Genomic DNA, 20,801 nt, shown 5'->3' on the forward strand with positions numbered 1-20,801 from the left:
CTCCTGAGTCGCTGGGATTACAGGCACGCGCCACCATGCCCAGCTAATTTTTTGTATTTTTAGTAGAGACGGGGTTTCACCATGTTGACCAGGATGGTCTCGATTTCTTGACCTCATGATCCACCCGCCTTGGCCTCCCAAAGTGCTGGGATTACAGGCTTGAGCCACCGTGCCCGGCTATCATCCACCTTTTGAAGCCTGCTTCTGTTAATGGAACACACTCGTTCTCCATCAGGCCTTGTTCCGTTGCTGATGAGGAACTGTGATCCCCTGTAGAGGGGGAGGCGTTCTGATTTTGGGTATTCTCAGCCTTTTAAGGCTGGTTTCTTCCCTTCGTTATAGATTTATCCATCTGTGGTCTTTATAATTACCGTCTTTATAATTGGGTTTCTGAATGGACGTCCAACTTGTTGATTCCCGGAGCTAAAATCTGAGCAACCCACTGCGCCGGCCAAAACAGTGGCGTTAAGATTGATGGTGCTTTTCTGAGTCTGCACCGAGAACCGCCGCACCAAGGCAGCGGCAAAACCGCCTCGCCGGCCACAAGAGTCGCGCTGGCGACCCGTGGGGCTCCTCCGCTGGGAATCTCCTGTGGGTGAGCAACAAAAATTCGTCTGAAAGTGTGGCGTCCTCTCGTTCTCTGTGCTTTCACTGGGAGCTACAATCCCGAGCTGCTAGTGATCAGCCAGCTTGGATCTCTCCCAAGCATCACATTTTAAGCTGGGCCAGGCATGGTGGTTCACATCTGTAATCCCAGAAACTTGGGAGGCTTCGGCAGGGGGATAGCTTAAAGCCAGGATTTTTTTTTTTTTTTAAGAGAGGGTTTTGCTCTGTCACCCAGGCTGGAGTGCAGTGGCACAATCAGGCACACACCACCATGCTTGGCTAATTTTTTTCGTAGCGATGGAGTCTCCCTGTGTTGCACAGGCTGGTCTTGAATTCCTGACCTCAAGTGATCCTCCCGCCTTTGTCTCCCAAAGTGTTGGGATTACAGGCATGAGCCAGAGGGCAAGAATTTGAGACCAACACTGGCAACATAGCAAGACCCTATCTCTCAAAAACTAGCCAGGTGTGGTGGTGCATGCCTGTAGTCTCAGCTACTCAGGAGGCTGAGTTGGGAAGATTGCTTGAGCTCAGGAATTCGAGGCTGCAGTGAGCTATGATTTCACTGCCGTACTCCAGCCTGGGCAACAGAGCAAGATCCTATCCACCCCCATACCCCACCAAAAATTAAATCTGGGTCTTTCAGAATCCTAGGTCTGTCATTTTAGTGACTGCTGTATTCTCTGACAACAAAGAGCCTGTGAGGACACCCCTGACCCAGGGAAGGTGGACCCTCTTCTCCACAGCTGAGCCCTGAAATCCAAACAGAGGCTGGCATGAGGAAGGAGTGGGAGGGGGGACGTCATGGCTGGTGGGTGCAGAGATGTAGGTTATGTTCTGCTGCTCTGTGTCTTCTGCGACTCAGTGTGGAGTCTGGGTTTGCTCGTGAGTGGCATGGAGGACCCCAGGGTTCTGTCAATGAACATGGCTGAGCCCCTGCTTCCTCCAAAGATGCTCCAGCTCTGCAGGGAAGAAGGCTTCACTGTGGGGAGATATGGCTTGCCAAAGTTTGAAAGATGTTTGCTGGGGTAAGAAAGGGATGGAGAAGGGAAAGAAGGGTGTGCCAGGCGGAGGGACCCGGCAGAAGCGCCGGCAAGACTGATGAGTGCAAGGCTGAGAGTAGAGGGAGGAAGCCAGTGAGGCCAGATCCCGCCCCTCCCCTCCCCCATCAGGGCGTATCCCTCATGCTGTACTGAGGAACTTGCTCCCACAGCTACTTAGGAGCCATGCAAGGGACTCGGGCAGTGGAGGCAGGAGAGCAGGTGAGAGGTGGCGGGAGCTGAGACGGGAGGTACAGTGGGAAGGACAGGATAAGAGGGGAGCCCGTCACTCTCTTCCCCTTCCAGAAACTTGCTGTACCGTCTCTTTCCCTTGTCTAGAAGGGCCTTCCCTGGCCGAGGCGGGTGGATCACGAGGTCAAGAGATCGAGACCATCCTGGTCAACATGGTGAAACCCCGTCTTTACTAAAAATACAAAACATTAGCTGGGCATGGTGGCGCGTGCCTGTAATCCCAGCTACTCAGGAGGTTGAGGCAGGAGAATTGCCTGAACCCAGGAGGCGGAGATTGCGGTGAGCCGAGATCGTGCTGAGCCAAGATTGCGCCATTGCACTCCAGCCTGGGTAACAAGAGCGAAATTCTGTCTCAAAAAAATAAAAAAAAGAAGGGCCTTCCCTGCCTTTTCCATTTCTCCAACTCCTATTCCTCTTTCAATGCCCAGTTCAAATATCTTCTGTAAAGCCCCCCTCCACCACTCAATTATACCGAGACTTCCGCCTCTGCGCGCTAGACCTTGAGCGCCGAGACGGGAGGGACTTTGTCTTATTCACTGCTCTGTAACCAGCTTCAAGGCCAGGCCCTGATGCGTGAACACTGCTGACTGATGAACTGAGTGCTCCCGTAGCACTTGGCACTGCATTGCCAACCAATAATAATACCAATGGGAGTATTGCTTATATCAAACGTGGATGGCGGCCTTCAGTGCCAGACACTGCTGTGCGGAGCACTTTACGCACACTGTCTCTTTAATCTGCATGCCAATCCCATGGGGGATGGATTATCTCTGTTTAGTAACTGCAGAAGCAGAAGCTCAGGGAGGTTAGTAACTTATGCAGTGACACACAGCTAGGAAGTGGGCCTGAGTCGGGATTCAAACACCAGCTTCCTCTGGAACCTGCTTAGGAACTTTTTTTTTTTTCCCGACTGAATCTTGCTCTGTCCCCCAGTCTGGAATGCAGTGGCGCGATCTCCGCTTACTGGCCTCCCAGGTTCAAGCGATTCTTCTGCTTCAGCTTCCTAAGTAGCTGGGATTATAGGCGTCCGCCACCACCCTTGGCTAATTTTTGTATTTTTAGTAGACAGGGTTTGCCATGTTGGCCAGACTGGTCTTGAACTCCTGACCTTAGGTGATGATCCGCCTGCCTTGGCCTCCCAAAGTTCTGGGATTACAGGCTTGAGCCTTCGAGCCTGGCTGGAACTTTTTTTTTTTTTTTTTTTGACAGAGTCTTGATCTGTTGCCCAGGCTGGAGTGCAATGGTGAGATCTCGGCTCCCTGCAACCTCCTCCTCCTGGGTTCAAATGATTCTCTTGCCTCAGCCTCCTGAGGAGCTGGGACTATAGGCAGGTGCCACTGTAGCTGGCTAAGTTTTATGTTTTTGGTAGAGACAGGGTTTCACCATGTTAGCCAGGCTGGTCACTAACTCCTGGCTTCAAGGGATTCTCTGACCTCGGCCTCCCAAAGTGCTGGAATTACAGGTGTCAGCCCCTGTGCCTGGCCTCTGCTTAGGAACTTTTAAACACTATGCCCTACAGCTGCTTTATTTGTTCCATGTCTATCTCTTTGGTTTTTTAAAATCAGGGATTGCTTTTGTTAACTTTTGAAAATCCTTAGACTATGGAACTGATTAGTTGAGCAACTCCTACATGCTAGGCACTCAATGCTGAGTCCTCTCCAGGACTCCGTTTACAGCTGAGGAGGCTCAGGCTTGGAGAGGGAAAGGACTTGACCAAGGTCATGCAGTTGGGACCTGAAACCTGGCCTCTGACTGGTCTTCCCTCGTGTCACTGGCCTCCCAGCCCAGTGCCGGGCTCTTGGTGACATCCAGTGAACAGTCCTAGAATGAAAGAAAGAAGAACTGGCTCTGAAGGTGACCACCTTCTTTGGAGGCCCACAAGGGGCAGGACAGGGCCATGGACTGGGCCTCTGGGCCCTAAGCCCAGTGTGTGTTCCACTGGGATCACTGATGGGGAGAGGGGTCTAGAGGCGGAGACTGGGGATATTGTAACTTCCAGGTGCCCAGCTGTCTGTCAGACCAGTGAGCTCCAAGGAGGAGAGGCTGACCTGGCGCTGGGTGGTCAGGGACAATGTCCGGGGCAGGCAGAGCCTTACCACAACCTTTAGAGGCCTCCAGAGGCTGCACAGCATCAGTGGGATTTTGGCCACAGGTGACCAGAAGGGACCTCCAAGCCTGGGAAATAGAGTTGCAGGGACTGCAGCGCTGGTGGGCAGAGGCTCTGGGTTGTGCTGCAGGCTGGGCACTCACTGCCTTTCGCTGAGTGACCATTCGGCCCAGGCTCCCAGCCTCACAGGGATCCACCAATCAGACCTGCTTGCTGCTGTGTATTTGCGTATCATTTGCATGACAACACCCCTTGCTCTGTCCCCCAGTGTGCCTCCCCAGCCCACGCTCCATTCCCCTTTTCAGGCCCCCTGTGCAGAGCTCCTGCGGGAGGAGCGGGAAGGCCCACCTGGGCTGCCAGGCATGCCCCACAGCACTATTCATAGCTCAGGGCTGGCGTACTTCACATACTTGGCGTTTCTCACGTCTGGCTGGCCCGAAGCAGCCGCCCCTCTGTCGTCCTCCTCTCCCTCCTCCCTTCTGTCTTTCCCCCTTCCCCTCCTCCCTTAACCTCTTCCCCCACCTTCTTCCTCTCAACCAATCTACCTGAAATCTACAGATGTCCAAGTCCCTCGTCATGGAAGAGCCCCTAGAAGGAAACTGAAGCCCCAGAGGGGGTGGGGCCTGGAGGGAGAAACCAGTAGTAATGAGGCATATGACGAGGTGGCTGAGAGCCTGGGCTCTGCCCGTAGCTTCAATCCAAGCTGACATTAGCTGTGGCACCATGGCAGATTCCTTAGCTTGCTAAGTTAGGCAACCGTTTCAGAAAGTCAGGCTGAGACCTGGAGGGTGAGGGCTGAGTCGGGGAAGAAGGGGATGGGGAGGGGCAGGCAGGCAGTGTATTATAGTCCAGGGAAAGGGGACCTTGGATGTGGGAGCAGGCCCTGAGTCTCAGGACAAGGGCTTGGCACATTGCAGAACCCACGAGGAGGGCTCGTGGCTGGAGTGTGGCCAGCTGGGGTGAGGGCACAGAGCTGCAAAGAAGATTGAAGCAGCTCCCCCCTTTCTCTCCACGCCGTTCTCTCCCACTCCGTTTTTTTCTGAGCCTAGATCTGGCTCTGTTGCCCAGGCTGGAGTACAGTGGCACAACCAATGGCTCACTGTAGCCTTGAACTTGGCTCAAGCAATCCTCCCACCTCAGCCTCCCAAGTAGCTGGGACTACAGGGGTGCCCCACAGCACCTGGCTAATTTTTATTTTTATTTTTGTGGAGATGGGGTCTTACCATGTTGACCAGGCTGGTCTCAAACTCCTGGGCTCAAGGGATCCTCCTGCCTCTGTCTCCCCAAGTGCTGGGATTACAAGCAGGAGCCACCATGCCCGGCCCCTCTTTCTTCCTTACTCCAGCACCCCCAACTTCTGAATCTGGTTCCCTCTGAGGAAGGGGTGAGGATATAAAAACAAAGGTCTGAAGCAGCCCCAGCTTCTGCTAGACTCCTCCTGGGGACAGGGCTCTGGTTACCCCTAACTCTCTGAGGAAAGGCTCATTCATTCCTCCACATTCCGAAACAGTGTGCAGAGTACCCACCCTGGGCCAGGAGCCAGGGATTTGACCACCACAAAGCAGGCATGGTCCTTACTTTCCAGGACTCACAGCCTTGTGGGGAGATGTTGGTCAAAATAACCCCATAAATAAATAAGACACTGACAAGAGGGTACACAGGTATCTGACCTGGTCTGGGGCCAAAGGAGGTGTGCCTGGGGAGGTGACATTTTTGCTAAGAGCAATGGGGTAGGTAGGAGTGAATTAGGGCGTGGGTTGCATTCCAGAAACAGCATGTGCAAAGGACCTAAGGCTGGAAGGGTGCCTGGTCCTCACAGGAGCTGGAAGGAGGCCAGGGTGGCCAGAGCACAGAGGAAGCGGGTGTGGCGTATGTGGCAGCCAAGGTGTGTCCCACAGGACCTGGTGGTCATAATATTAAAATAATCAATCTGGACAGTCAGATGCCAGAGAGGTAACCGTAGCTTGGAGCAGGGAGATGATGTGATGAAGTGAGCAGGCTCAGAAGACAGCTAGGAAGCAGAGTCCACTCTGATCCGCGGATGGAGGGCCGGGGCCATAACCAAAGTTGATTCTTGGTCATCAGCAACTTCGTCAGGCTGCTATCCCTGTCTTCATTTTATAGCTGAAGAAATAAGAAAACTTGAGCGACCTTGAGTGATGATCCTGATGTCACAGCCAGAAAAGGGCCAGGGCCAGTATGAGTGGCAACTGTGGCCTTTTCTCGGTGGTAGCCTTCTTGATGCTGGAACGCCTTGATGCTGGTGTCTCCTCTCACCAGCCTCCCTGTCTCCATGCCTGGTGCCCCTGCAGGTTAGCCCAGCATTCCCTGCCTAGCACCCGATCCAGCAGAGAGTCAGGAGTTCCAGGTGGTGGGTGCTGTGTGCCACCTTTATTTCCAGAGGTTGTTCAGCTGTGAAATGAGCTAGTGCCTGTGCAGTGTGCCCGGTGTATGGCAAGCACTCCACAAGTATTCATGACTATGTGGCTGTTATCCTGTCCCCAGTGTTCCCAGGCAAACTGGCAGGGAGAGGCTGGAGGAGGGCCTGGGACAAGGAGGATGATGCCATCTGTCCTCTTCTGACCAGAGAGCCCAGCTCAAGGGGCTCCCTCATGGCAGTGGCCTAGTCGAGGCTGTTTGTCCCTGCAGAGCCACTGTCCCTGCCACCTGTCCACCTGTCGGGCATCACAGATGGGATTAGGGAGTGGTTCGGTTCATAGGCAGGGCCACGCGTGTGAAGGGGAAGGTAGGGGTAACCTGGCAGGGTTGGGCAGGGCTGGGGTGAGGGGGTGGGTGGTTTCAGGGGTGGGGCTGAGAGCCTCTCCCTGCAGAGAGCCCCATGTGCCCTGGGGAGGCTTTTGGAATCTGTTGAGACCTGCCCTGGGAGGGGACAGGGTCTCAGCTTGACTGGGACCTGGCTCTTGCCTGAAGGAAACCAATGTGTGCACCTGTTATCTCTGCCCAGGTGCTCAGACAACAGGAAGCACTCCTGGAGGGTTGGGGGACAGGCAGAGTCACACCAGTGTGAGACCAGGGGGATGGAGCTGCTGACCTTGGAGAAGAGTCATTGCAGGCATTCCCCTGCCTCCAGGAATGACTGCTCCAGTCTAGTCTGAAAAGGGGCTCTGGCCTCTCTCCTTGACCAAAGGGAGAGCCCGAGGAGCCACAGTTGCTCTGTCCTTCTGCAGGGGATTCTTCTCCTCTGTAGGGATGCGGAGGGGAAGATCCCAGAGCAGGTTGGAGCTGAGGGGCCTGGGGAGCGAGGTTGAGGTAAGGAGGACGCCCCTTGCCTGGGTTGTCAAGGAGACGAGGCATGCCAGCGGTGGGCCGGCAGGGGGCTCTGCTGTCCACAGGACCTGCCTTCAGTGTACAGGCTCATTTCCAGGAGTGCCTGCGAGGACAGCAGTGTCTCTGTGAGCATGCCCCTGTGTGTATGTTACAGGCGGATGTGAGCGTGTGGCACATTGGAAGGGGCATGTGTGTGCTTGGTGGGTTTGAGGACCCCCAAACAGAGCCAGCTTTCTGCCAAGAAAACTCTTTTGAGGTCCTGCCGGCAGCCATGCCATGTGGCAAAGCCTTGGGAGAGTGTGTGCCTGCCAGGGTCCAGCCTCTGTGGATGGTAGGCCCCCATCAATGCCAAGGACCTGATGCATACCAGGTGCAGGCCGGGCGTTCCCACGTGCAGGGACTTCTAGGGCCCCAAAGATGACAGTAGAGGCTCTGAGAAGGGGCAGTGGAGAGGGACAGCAGGGAAAGGTCTTCCAGGCAGGGGGTGACAAGTTCCTGGGCAACCTCTGTGGCAGGGCCTGCTCCTGGGCACCAAGGAGAGACTTGTTCATTTGTTTCATCTTTCAACTTTTGTTTTGTTTTGTTTTGAGATGGGGTCTCGTCCTGTCGCCCAGGCTGAAGTGCAATATCACGATCTCAGCTCACTGCAACCTCTACCTCCTGGGTTCAAGTGATTCTCCTGCCTCAGCCTCTTGAGTAGCTGGGATTACAGGCACTCCCCACCATACCCAGCTAATTTTTGTATTTTTAGTAGAGACGGGGTTTCACCATGTTGTCCAGGCTGGTCTCCAACTCTTGACCTCAGGTGATCCAACTACCTTGGCCTCCCAAAGTGCTGAGATCACAGGCCTGAGCCGCCATGCCCGGACTTTTGTTATTTTTTGTGTTTGATTTCTGACTTGGCCTTTTAAAAAAAATTATATATAATACAAAATTTTCTGGGTGCAATGGCTCATGCCTGTAATCCCAGCACTTTGGGAGGCTGAGGTGGGTGGATCATGAGATCAGGAGATCAAGACCATTCTTGCTAACACGGGGAAAATCCATCTCTACCAAAAATACAAAAAATAAGCCCGGCATGGTAGCTCACACTTGTGGTCCCAGCTACTCGGGAGGCTGGGGCAGGAGAATTGCTTGAACCTGGGAGGCGAATGTTGCAGTGAGCTGAGATCGAGCCACTGCACTCCTGCCTGGGCAACAGAGCGAGATTCCGTCTCAAAACAACAAAATAAAACAAAATATTTTTAACTGTAAAGTGGCATTAAGTACATCCATATTGTGCTATCACCGTAAGTGGTGATATTCCACTATCACTGTAGGTGGAAAAATACAATATTTATTCATTCTTTTTTTTTTTTTTTTTTTTTTTTTTTTTTTTTTTTTGAGATACAAAATCTCACCCTGTCGCCAGGCTGGAGTGCAGTGGTGCAATCTCGGCTCACTGCAATCTCCACCTCCCAGGTTCAAGTGACTCTCCTGCCTCAGCCTTCCGAGTAGGTGGGATACACCCAGATATTTTTGTATTTTTTTTTAGTAGAGGTGGGTTTTTCCTGTGTTAGAAAGGATGGTCTTGATCTCTTGGCCTCATGATTCACCCGCTTCGGCCTCCCAAAGTGCTGGGATTACAGGCGTGAGCAACCGTACCCAGCCTCTTTTTTTTTTTTTTTGAGATAACATCTCATTCTGTCACCAGGCTGGAGTGCAGTGGTGTGATCACAGCTCACTGCACCCTTGACCTCCTGGGCTCAAGGGATCCTCCCATCTCAGCCTTCTGGGTAGCTGGGACTATAGGTGCATGCTATGATGCTCTGCTATTTTTTATATTTTGTGGAGACAGGGTTTCAGCATGTTGTCCAGGCTGGCCCTGAACTCCTGACCTCAAGTGATTCTCCCACCTCAGCTCCCCAAATTGCTGGGAATACAGATGCTGGGATTACAGATGTGATCCACCAAGCCCAGCCAATATTAGTCATTTTGTGTCTGGCTCATTTCACTTAGCAGAATGTCTTCAATGTTCATCCACATTGTAGCATGTGTCAAAATTTCTTTCTCTTTTTTTTTTTTTTTTTTAGAAACAGGGTCTGGCTCTGTCCCCCAGGCTGAGGTGTATGGTGCAATTTCAGCTCATTATAACCTCCATCTCCTGCGCTCAAGTCATCCTCCCACCTCAGCCTCCCAAGTAGCTGAGACTACATGTGTGTGCCACTACACCTGGCTAATTTTTTTTTGGGTGGGGTAGAGATGGGGTTTCGCCATCTTCCCTGGGCTGGTCTCGAACTCCTGGGTTCAAGTGATCCTCCCATCTCAGCCTCCCAAAGTGCTAGGATTACAGGTGCGAGCCACTCTGACCGGCCTTCCTTTCTTTTGAAAGGCTAAATAATACAATTATGTATTATTCATATAATGTACGTGCTACATGTAATACAATAACACAGACAATCTCACCATGTGGATACACCTCATTATGTTTATATGTTCATCCGTAGACTGACACTTGGGTTGCTTCCATTTCTTGGCTGTTGTGAATAATGCTGCTACGAACATGGGTGTACAAATATCTCTTCTAATCCCTGCGTTCAGTTGCTTTGGATATATACCCAGAAGTGGAATTACTGGATCATATGGTAATTCTATGTTTAACTTTTTTTTTTTTAAGATGGAGTTTCGCTCTTGTTGCCCAGGCTGGAGTGCAATGGCATGATCTTGGCTCACTGCAGCCTCTGCCTCCCGGGTTCAAGCGATTCTCCTGCCTCAGCCTCCTGTCTATGTATAATTCTTTGAGGAACTGCCATACTGATTTCCATAGCAACTGCACTATTTTGTTTATTTATTTATTTTACTTTTATTACTTTTTGAGAGAAGGAGTCTTGCTCTGTGGCCTAAGCTGAAGAGCAGCAGTGTGACCACAGCTCACTGTAGCCTCCAACTCCTGGGTTCAAGTGATCCTCCCACCTCAGCCTCCCAAGTAGCTGGGTCTACAGGTGTTCGCCATCATGCTTGGCTAATTTTGCATTTTTTATAAAGATAGAGTCTCAATATGTTTCCCAGGCTGGTCTTGAACTCCTGGGCCCTAGCAGTTCTCCCACCCTGGCCTCCCAAAACCCTGGGATTACAGGTAGGAGCCACTGTGTGTGGCCACAGCCACACCATTTTACATTCCCACAAGCAATCCAATTTCTCCACATCCTCACCATTAAGAAATAACTTTTGAGGCTGGGTGCAGTGGCTCACGCCTCTAATCCCAGCACTTTGAGAGGCCAAGGTGGGCAGATCATGAGGTCAGGACATCGAGACCATCCTGGCTAACACGGTGAAACCCTGCCTCTACTAAAAATACAAAAAAATTAGCTGGATGTGGTGGCGTGTGCCTGTAGTCCCAGGTACTTGGGAGGCTGAGGCAGGAGAATCGCTTGAACCCAGGAGGCAGAGGTTGCAGTGAGCTGAGATCGCGCCACTGCACTCCAGCCTGGGTGACAGAATGAGACTCCATCTCAAAAATAATAATAATAATCATTTTTGAGAGCCCGCAATGCATAAAGCTCTCTAGGAGGGCAAATCCATTTCTGAAAACCCAACAGTCCTTGGGGAGCTGTCATTGTCCTCAGGGAGACTCAGGCCAGGCCCTTGAGCATCCTCCAGTCTAAGGAGAAAGACACAGGCAAAAATCCCTTGTTTTCAAGGAGCATCCAATCTGATGGAGGAGGCACAGCTTCTTTCCTTTGGGGAGTCTGCAGACAGTCCCAGAGACCAGAATGGAGACCCCAGAGACAGTCAAGGGGCTGCTGAGTGGGTAAATCAGAGGGTACAGAGGGGCTGTGGTAAACCCTGTCCCATGCCAGCCTGCTGTTGCCTGGGCAATGGCTCTAGTGTTTACTTTGTGGCTGACTCCAGACGCACCCTTTTCTGCAAGTGCTCATTTCCCACCATGAGGAAAGAGGTTCCTCTTTAGTCTCCCCTCCCTCTGCTGTCCCTGAGGCGGGGACTGGCCCTCCTGTGGCACAGAGGCCCTGCCAGCTTGGCACCTTTGCCATGCTCCTTGCCTGCTGGGAGAGGCCCCATTCTGGGGTCTCATACTGCCCACCACTTCCCTACTCCCAGAGGCCCCACAAGTTCATGCTATGGGCTTGCCAAATTTCAGCAAGGGAAGTGGGAGATCCTGCTGAATTCTTCCTGTTTGGGAGGAACTGGGCATGTCCGGAGCCTGTAGGAACCTGGGGCTGGCAGTGGGAGGCGCGGGTGATGCCGGGAAGGGAAGGATGAGTTTGCCTGGGTCTGTGAGCATCCGCATGTGTCACCGTGTCTTTGTGTATACATGGCTGAGTGTCTGCATGTCTGAGTGTGACTGTGATTGTGTATGACTATCCGAAAAGCAATAGAAACAGCGTGCATTTATTAAATCCCTACTACATGTGCTGAGCTAGAGCACATAGTCTGTGCTAAGACTTTCTTTAATTTACTTAATCCTCCCAGCAACTTTTGAGGTGGAAATTACTGTCATTCACATTTTTTTGGTGAGGAACCAAGGCTTAAAGAGGTAAAGTAACTCGCCCAAGGTCTCACAGATAGGAAGTGGTAGAGATGGGGCTTTGACCCGGCGTCCAGAGGACTCCAGATCCCGTGTGCCGGCCCCTGAGCTATGCTGCCACCAAAAGAACTTGGGATTGTTTTTTTTTTTTTGAGACAGGGTCTTTTACTGTCACCCAGGCTGGAGTGCTGTGGCATGAACACAGCTCAGTGGACCCTTGACTTCCTGGGCTCAAGTGATCCTCCCACTTAGCCTCCCGAATAGCTGGGACCACAGGTTCACGCCACCACACCTGACTAATTTTTAAATTTTTTTATAGAGATGGGATCTTGTCAAGTTGCCCAGCCTTTTTTATTTATTTTTTTTGAGACCGGGTCTCACACTGCAGCCTTAAACTCCCTTGGCTCAGGTGATCCTCTCCACCTCAGCCTCCTGAGTAGCTGAGACCACAGGCACGCACTACCACACCTGGGTAATTTTTTTTTTTTTTTTTTTTTTTTTTTTTTTTTTTTTTTTTGAGATACAAAATCTCACCCTGTCGCCAGGCTGGAGTGCAGTGGTGCTATTGTCAGCTCACTGCAACCTCCGCCTCCTGGGTTCAAGTGATTCTCCTGCCTCAGCCTCCCTAGTAGCTGGTATTATAGGCATGTGGCACCACACCCAGGTAATTTTGTATTTTTAGTAGAGACGGGGTTTCTCCATACTGGTCAGGCTGGTCTCAAACTCCCGACCTCAGGTGCTCCACCCACCTCAGCCTCCCAAAGTGCTGGGGTTACAGGCGTGAGCCACCGCGCCTGGCCTTTTTTTTGAGACGGAGTCTCGCTCTGTCACCAGGCTGGAGTGCAGTGGCGCAATCTCAGCTCACTGCAACCTCCTTTGCCTCCTCACATGCCTCTGCCTCACGCATTCTCCTGCCTCAGTCTCCTGAGTAATTGGGACTACGGGCACATGCTGCCATGCCCAGCTAATATTTGTATTTTTAGTAGAGACAGGGTTTCACCATGTTGGCCAGGATGGTTTCAAACTCCAGACCTTAGATGATCCGCCCTCCTCAGTCTCCCAAAGTGCTGGGATTACAGGTGTGAGCCACTGCGCCCAGCCACTAATTTTTATATTTTTTGTAGAGATGGGGTTTCACCACATTGCCCAGGCTGCTCTTGAACTCCTGGGCTCAAGTGATCTTCCTGCCTTGGCCTCCCAAAGTGCTGGGATTACAGGTATGAGTCATCATGCCCAGCCAGAATTTGAGGATTTTGTGCATTTGGGATGATCTCAGCCCACCTTCCTGCTGGTCGGGGGATGTCTGGAGTGACAAGTGCTTCCTCATCTCCTTCCCAGGCTTTGGGGCTCTGCCCTAGTTTGAGGGGGAGGGAGCACAGTCCATCCCAACCCCAGGCAGGAGTGGCCCTAGAGGGGGAGGGCACTGGGTCTGGGGAGACCCTGGGAACCACCACCTGCCACTGGGCCAGACAGCGCCAGTGCCAGTGCGGGTGGCCTAGGTTCCCCGTGATAGGAGTTATGTGCACATGGAGGGCACTGGGAAGATGCAGGCTTGCTTGGCCGGCTCATCGACTTGGCCTGCTGGGGCTTGTCAGGCGGGAGCCTCTACCCAAGCAATGCTGGGAACCAGGCATCTGAATGGGGCAAAAGGGTGGAGGAGGCCCGAGGGGGCAGCCGCCCTTGACTGGGGAGACTGGAGCAGGGTTCAGAGGCCCAGGCGTGGGCAGGGCGGGCATGTGTCCGTATCACATTGCCCGCATGCCTGGGATGCTCGGATCTGCAGTGGGATTTGCCCCGTTGGTGTGCGAGGTTGTGGAGTGGTCATGGGTCTGTGTTTGGTGGTGTGCGTCTGCTGCACAGGACCAGATGGAGCTTCAAACATGCTGGATGATTCTCTTGGGGTGGGGGCATTGTTTGTCACCTTGCGGTTTGGGGCCCACATTCTGGGAGGAGTGCTGAGCAAGCTGGAGGAAGGAAAGGCAGGCAGAATTGACCCTGAGTCCCTCTCTCTCACTTACTGAACCACACGCCCTGCAACTCCTCAGAGTTTCCTTCTGGCTCCTATCCCTGACCGTTGGGACCCAGAACGCTCTCCTCCTCTTCCCCAGTGCCCGGTTGCTTCCACTCCTGCAGGCCAGACCACCCTCCCCTGTGACGGCTAGCCTGGGAGGTGTCTGACCCCACTCTCAAAAAAATGTCACCTCCCAGAGAGAAGAGGCCCTGTGCCCCTGAGAGCAGGGCTCCATTGGTATGTAGGGGTCTCCCTTGGTATGTGAGGGTCTCCCTTGGTGGGGGCGAAGGGAGCCAGCTTTGGCCAGAGTGTAGAACTTGGGGATCCCTAAAGCTTTCAGAAGCTGGAACAACACTCCTGAAAGACTCTCCAAGGTGCCCCAGCTCCTGGCCCTCAGCAGGTACTCAAGATGTGGTTAAACAAGCGGTGATAGAAAAGGATCTGGTAAGCGGTTAGAACCCTGGGATCCGGCCCCAGCTTAGTAAACATGAGTCCTTGAACTAGACACTTGTTCTCTTTGAGCCTTAGTTTATTTTTTAATTTAATTTAATTTAATTCTTCTTTATTTATTTATTTGGGGACAGAGTCTCACTCTGTCTCTCTGGCTGGAGTGAAAGGGTGTGATCTCTGCTCATTGCACCCTCCGCCTCCTGGGGCTCAGCTTCCCAAGTAGCTGAAACTACAGGCACACGCACCACACCTGGCTAACTTTTGTATTTTTTGTGGAGATGGGGTTTCGTCATATTGCCCAGGCTGGTCGCAAACTCCTAAGCTCAAGCGATTCACCCACCTCGGCCACCCAGTGCTGAGATTGCAGGTGTGAGCCACTGCACCCGGCCAAGCCTCAGTTTCTGTAACTGAAAAATAGGTATTAAAAATAACCTGGTTGGCCAGGCAAGGTGGCTCACACCTGTAATCCCAGTCCTTTGGGAGGCCGAGGCAGGTGGATTACGAGGTCAGGAGTTCAAGACCAGCCTGGCCAAGATGGTGAAACCTCATCCCTACTAAAAATACAAAATAAATAAATAAATAAATCTCTGGTTATCGAATTCTTAGGTTAAGTGTCAAATGAGGACAAGTGAAAGTGCTTTCAAATAGTAAAAGACAATGATATCTTGGAAGGAGGGAAGACTGGATGCCTATATCTTTGGGGCAGGGACCCTCAGGAAGACGAGGTTGAATGGATTTTGCAAGCTGGTCAGACTAGAGGGGGATGGGAGGGGCAGCTCGGTGGCAGCGTAATTTCTGATGCAGGGGGAGGAAGCTGGGCAGGGCGTAGGGGAGGACTCACACTACGCAGGAAGGCTTGGAATAGAATCTCAGCTACGCCTGGTATTTCCCAGCCCTGGGCCCCCTCCCCCACCACCCTCTGGGGCCCACCCCACATTCCTTTCCCAGAGGAAATGGGGGAGGGAGGGGAGAGGCTCCCCTGGCCTGGAGAATCATTTATTCACTGCCGAGGACAACTTTTGAGGTCCCACTGTGTGCACTCTCCGCCTGAAGTCTCACAGAGGCAGCTGGGTGTGGAGGTCGTGGGGGTGGGGAAGGAAGGTGTGGCTTGTGTGGAAGAAATCTGTTAACTCCTTGGCTGGGCCTCACTGCCCAGCGAGGTTAGAGGGCAGGAAGTAGACATTGTATATGGTTGATCCTTTCCAAGGTCTCTATGGCCTGAACACAGAAAATCTATGTTGCATCTCCACCTCTCTCCTCCCTCCAGCCCCAGAGCCTGCAGCGGTTTTGAATTCCGTGGAGGTGGATGCTTGATCTGGGCACACAGCAGCACTGTTGGCCATCAGAGGCTCCATGGGGGATGAGAGGGGAGAGTCACTCCATTTCCTCAGAACCAGGGACTGGATGAGCAGCAAGAGGAACGCAAGTTAGCAGCTGGAAGGACTTACTGGCTGCTTGCTGGGAGGGCAGGCCAGACTTGGAGCTGAAGACAGCTGGTTGCCCTCCACTTGGGGCTCCAGAGTCTGACATGGCTGGGGACATCTTGATGTTGGTTCCAGCTGATCGAGGAGGGTCTGCCTTTGGAGAGTATGACAGAGAGTCACAGGGCAGGCCAGGGCAGGAGTGCTCCTGACACAGAATCCTTAGTTTTCTAGCGATGGATGTGGGGCGGCAGAGGGTGCAGATGGAGACACCGGTGTATCCTGCTCTCCCTGGCTGCAGTCCTTTCCCGCTTTCCCCCTAAGCTCTCCTGACTCAGCTGGTGGCAGCCTCACTTTTCCCATCTGGCTTCCGCCAGGGTGGGGGTGGGGGGTCCAGCTGAGGCATGGAGGGGGAGACCAGCAAAAAGCAAACAGGAAATATGAGAACAAAACTGGCTCCCAGGCTGACACAGGCAGCCGCCTCCACACGCCTCACCCTCACCCTTCCTCTCTTCCATCTCCCTCCCTTGATCCTGACCTCCCTCTCGGTGTGCTCTGCTCCCTCCCACCTCCCCTCCCACCTCTGTCCCCAGGCCCCCCTCCTGTCCCTTTGCACCTCCACTTTCCCACACTTTGTGGTCTGCTCCCTTCTCCTCCCTCTGTCCCCAGGCTCCTCCCCATCTCTGCCCCTACCTCTTCTACCCCCCATCCCCTGTCTGGATTTCCACCTCCCCATTGGGCCAGGCAGGTCGTTGCTGGGGACAGTGGAAGGTGGAATGGGAGGGAGGGCAGCTGTGTCCGCTTAGTGCTCCCTTCTGGCGCCCTGCAAAGGCCCAACCCTTATGACGCTTCCTCCTGGACTCCTCCTAGGTTCAGGAGTGGGGTTGGGCTGGAGCTGCCCCGCTTTCCTGGCTGCTGGCTAGGTTTTGGGTGTGAGATCAAAGCTGGGATGAGGGGCCCTGGGGTTGGAGCCCCAGTGATGCCATACAAGCTAGATGCGCTTGGCCTGTTTCCTTCTCTACAGATGAGGCCATAATAGTGGCCCCAGGCCACAGCAAGTGGCTCTAGTGATATTGTTGGTGGACAGTCCAGTGGGCTAGAAATGGTGGCGGCGATTACTCATCCACTAGCCAAGGCCTCTGCTAGCCCCACCCGGATGGGGCCTGGGAAGAAGGAGAGCCAGGAAGGGCCAGCGGGGCAGGGGCTAGCACAGCGGCTAGCACAGCGTGGTGATTCCTGTCTGCCTCACATGCCAGGGGGTGGTAGAGGCGCCAGCTTTGAGTGATCGTCAGCTCGTGGTGCCCCTCTAGGTAGAGCTAATGGGTAGGGAGTCCTGGGGATGGGTGGTCATTCCCACAGGCGTGTTGGGGACTCCACGTGTGCCTGAGGGTGTGTGGCTGTCATTGTGCGGCGCAGTGTGTGTAGCACCCGAGGGGCTGTGGCATCCGTGGCTGGAGTGCCTGAGCTGTGCGGTGTGTGCGTGGTACCTGCCATGTTATGGGGGTCCCTGTGTGGTAAGTGTGGATCTGGTGTACTTTCAGGGGCATAGTGCGTGTGCTTGCACATGTGTCTCTGTGAATGTGTGGACCGTACACTTGGAAGGTGTCTGAGGTGTGTATATACGATGTGGAAGAGTGTCCTCTGTGTGGGGAGATAGTGTTTCTGGGGGCATATACACATAGGGTGGATGTGTATGGTGTGGGTCTGTACCGAGTGGGTAGGGTTGGGTTTGTACAGAGCGTGCAGCTGGGTGAGGGACAGCTGGAGCCTGTGTGCCTGTTTCTCTGGGTGCACCGGGCTGATGTGCGCGCGTGTGCGTGTGTGTGCTGGAAGGGTGCAAGGTGTGCGGACCGGGAGAGTGTGCGTGTCTGTGGGTCGAGGGCTGCTGTCCGCGTGTGAGGGTGCGAGGGTGCGGCCGTTCGGGGAACTGTGTAGTGCCGGGCCTGTGCGGTGAAAGTGTGCGATCTGGGCGGCCGCGGACAGGGGCCGCCCCGGAGGGGGAGGCGTCAGCCCTGCGAGACTTGCGGGCGTGTCGGGGCTCGGGCGCCTTCAGCCGGGAGGCGCGGGAGGCGCGGAGCCGCTCCAGCCGTCCTGCTGCCGTCCGCGCGGGCCGTCCGTCCCTTCGGGGCCTCCGGGCCCCGGGCCCGCGGCTCCGGGGGGCAGGCGGGGACCGCCGGGGCCCGCCGGCCGCCCGGGGGGTCGAGGACGCCGTCCGCCGGGCGCCTAGCAGCGGCCCCCGGCCAGCGCGCAGTGCGTGCAGCTCCGGAAGCCCGGCCTGGAGCGCACTGGGGCCGGGGCGGAGGCCAGGCCCGGGAGCCCCCGCTGGCCGCCGAGCTGGTGGGCAGCGCCGTGTGGCGCGTGGAGCGCGCGGGGGCCGGGGGCTGGCGCTGGGAGCGTGCGGTCGGCGTGGACTGCAGCGCCCCGGAGCCGCGCTGCCTCTGGCTGCCCTGCCTCAGCCACAGCGACCGCCGCGCGCCCGGTCCGCGCCGGGCCAGGGTGAGCGCCGCGGGGCCGGGCCGGGGGGCCGGGGCAGGCCCTGCCAGGGTCTGAGTGGGACTGGGCCATCAACTTGCGGCCTCTGAGCTGTGTGCGCCCTGCATTCCGGGACTGACGCTCCTGGGGCGGGGAGTGAGTGAGGCGCTTGAGAGACGGGGCTGAGGGTGGCAGTATCTGTGGCTTGGAGCTCTGCCAGGGCCTCTAGGATGACAACCCCCGTCTGGGTCAAGACCTCCAGGGGGATCAGCCCTCTGGGTTTCCAGGCAGTGGAAGGATGGAAGGGGCCAGAGTGTTTGAAGAGACGCAGGGGCTTCTAGGAATCCCAGAGGGCTGGCAGAGACCCCGAGTCCGAGGCAGGCAGAGGCATCTCTGAATGGAGAAGGGAGAACTACTCACCCCATCCCTGGTAGGGGACCTGGGCACAGGGCCCACGAGGGTTTCCTAGAGGGCAGAGGAAGCTGAGTGGCAGATGGGCCCCTGCAGGTAGTGAGTGCTCTCAGGGCCGACAGGGCTGGGGAGGGGGCTGCCGTGTTTCTGATGTCCGGGATGGACCAGGCTGGTAGGGTGTGAGTCACAGTGGGCGACATGCCCGGCCTGAGCACTGTGCTCCCTGCAATGACCTCTTTATGCTCCCGTGGGGGAGGAGCAGGGCTCCTGGGTTCTAGTCCCTGGTGCTGCCAACCCACCACGTGTCCACCTCTGCCTGATTTGTGGCCTGAGGCCTTCTGCCCTGCTGTCACCATCAGCTGGTATTTTTGGATGTCTCTTTCTTTCCTAACATGAGGGTGGGAGTGTTTGGAAATAGATCCAGGCCAGGAGAATGTAATCAGCAATGTCCCTGTGTCCCCTGAGCAACTCCCTCGAAGTCCCCTTGTCTCTGTGGGTAAGTTGGAGAGCCAGAGCTGGGTGTGTGTGAGAGCTGTGCCCTCCTCCAGCTAATGACCTTTCTAGTTGTTATTAATGGCTCCTTCTCTGTTTTTGCACCTCTCACCTCCCTCGCCTCAAGATGAGAGCAAGACTCAGTGCTGTCCCAGGTCAGAGGGGAGGAGAGGAAACTTGCGTATAGTAGCTTGAAGGATTGAGATTAAACCTAAGGAAGAACTTCTTACAGGGGAGATGCCAGTTCTGGCTCTTGATGCGTGTCCAGGTATCTCCTCTTCAAGCAAGGGTGGTAGCTGTGGCAGGGTACTGACATTTTCAAGAGCCTATTTGGAAGGGGTGGGAGGAAGGGGACTGGAAGGAAGGAACAGAGGGAAGGGAGAGGCAGAGATAAGGGAGGGAGTGCTTGGTGAGGAGCGACCTGGAGAGGAAGGCATGCCTCCTGCCCTGGATTACACGCCAGCCCTCCCAGGGAGCAGCCCCCTCAGGCAACTGGCAGCTCCAGGCAGGATGTATGCTGGGGGAGGGGCGGGGGGCGTGCGGGGACCTGTCCCAGCCACTTCTCATCACGGGGGCAGCTGGTGGCTTGAACCTTAATCCAGGACAGCAGCAAAACAATGGGCCCTGCAAACAGCCTCGGCTCTGAGCCTGAGTGGGGGAAAGGCAGGGGGGAGCCCACACTGGGGAAGAGCAGGGGCTTCTGGTAGGAGAGGGCAGTTGGTGGGAGGTCCCCCAGACCCTCTTGGCTCCCTGATCAGTTCCTTGCCAGCTCAGCAGAGATGGGAAATCCGGGGGATTTCAGAGCTCAGCAGAATTCCCAGAGAATTTTCTCCTCTGGGCTCCCCAGGTCCCCATGGGGGTGCAGGGCTCAGTGGGAGAGGCTAGGCTAAAGCTACAAGTGGAAGATGCTGGACCTCCCACCATCCCCTCCCTGTCAAAATCCCTGCTGAGGCCTCCTGGACTGGGGGTCGTCCAGCTTTTGCGTGGCTCCTGTCTGGTATGGGGAACTCGCATCTGGGTAGGTTTCCAGACTGTATTGGATTAGAACAGTCTAGAAAGGCCTGTCTCCCTTGCCTGGAGCTCCACTCAGCCTCTTGTGTATTCCACCAGGCTCTGTCCCCTCGGGCTGTATGAAGCAGGCCTATTGCCTATTGTCTCTGTCACATTTTTCTTTAATCTTCTGAAATTGAGGTTTCTCCTCAAAAACATTAGAAGGGGACAAGAGGGGATGCTGACAGTGAACAGGGAGCTCCTCACTCCAGAGCTGATGGGCTTCTTCCTTCCACACCCAACCCCTCACCCTTTGTCCTGCCAGCTGATGGCCCCTGCCCAGGGTGCTGAGGAGGAGTTGAGGGGGGTAAGGAGTGTTGCTGATGGGGGCTTCTTGCCCTCTGAGGGGCTTGGACTAGGGGCAGCATAGAGGTCAGGCCACGTGATATTATGGATTGAAGAGTCCTCAAGGAGGCCTCTTCGCTTTTCAAAGCCAGGCAGCCCCTCGCCTCCCATCTTACCCCATTGGCCTCCATGAGCATGATGTATCCTCTATCTGACACCCTCCTGTCACCCACCTTCCCCCTCTACATCCCAAAGGAAGCCCACTCTTGGCACTATCTGTTCTTCTTGCCCCAGAAACAGACCTGTGTGCCCCTCCAAACTCTTGTCTTCAGACACCCTCTGCCATGCCATCTTGTAGAATCCCAAGAATTTCAGGTCTGATGGGAGGCTTAGT

General features: G+C 54.8%; 1 protein-coding gene across 3 annotated transcripts in view; it reads left to right on the forward strand.

Moving 5' to 3' along the window:
• ARHGAP23 (Rho GTPase activating protein 23) overlaps positions 1 to 20,801 on the forward strand; it is a 102,873-nt gene that overhangs the window by 24,503 nt on the left and 57,569 nt on the right. The window contains exon 1 of one of the 3 annotated variants that reach the window (XM_017497076.2): positions 18,133 to 18,193. The exons of the other annotated variants lie outside the window; for them this stretch is intronic. The gene's annotated coding sequence lies outside the window, so the exon portion shown is untranslated. Of the gene's footprint in view, positions 1 to 18,132; positions 18,194 to 20,801 lie in introns of those variants that run through there. 3 annotated transcript variants of the gene reach the window in all.

Source organism: Cebus imitator, unplaced genomic scaffold (genome assembly GCF_001604975.1).
Source record: "Cebus imitator isolate Cc_AM_T3 unplaced genomic scaffold, Cebus_imitator-1.0 Scaffold228, whole genome shotgun sequence".
In the NCBI taxonomy this organism is placed as follows: domain Eukaryota; kingdom Metazoa; phylum Chordata; class Mammalia; order Primates; family Cebidae; genus Cebus; species Cebus imitator.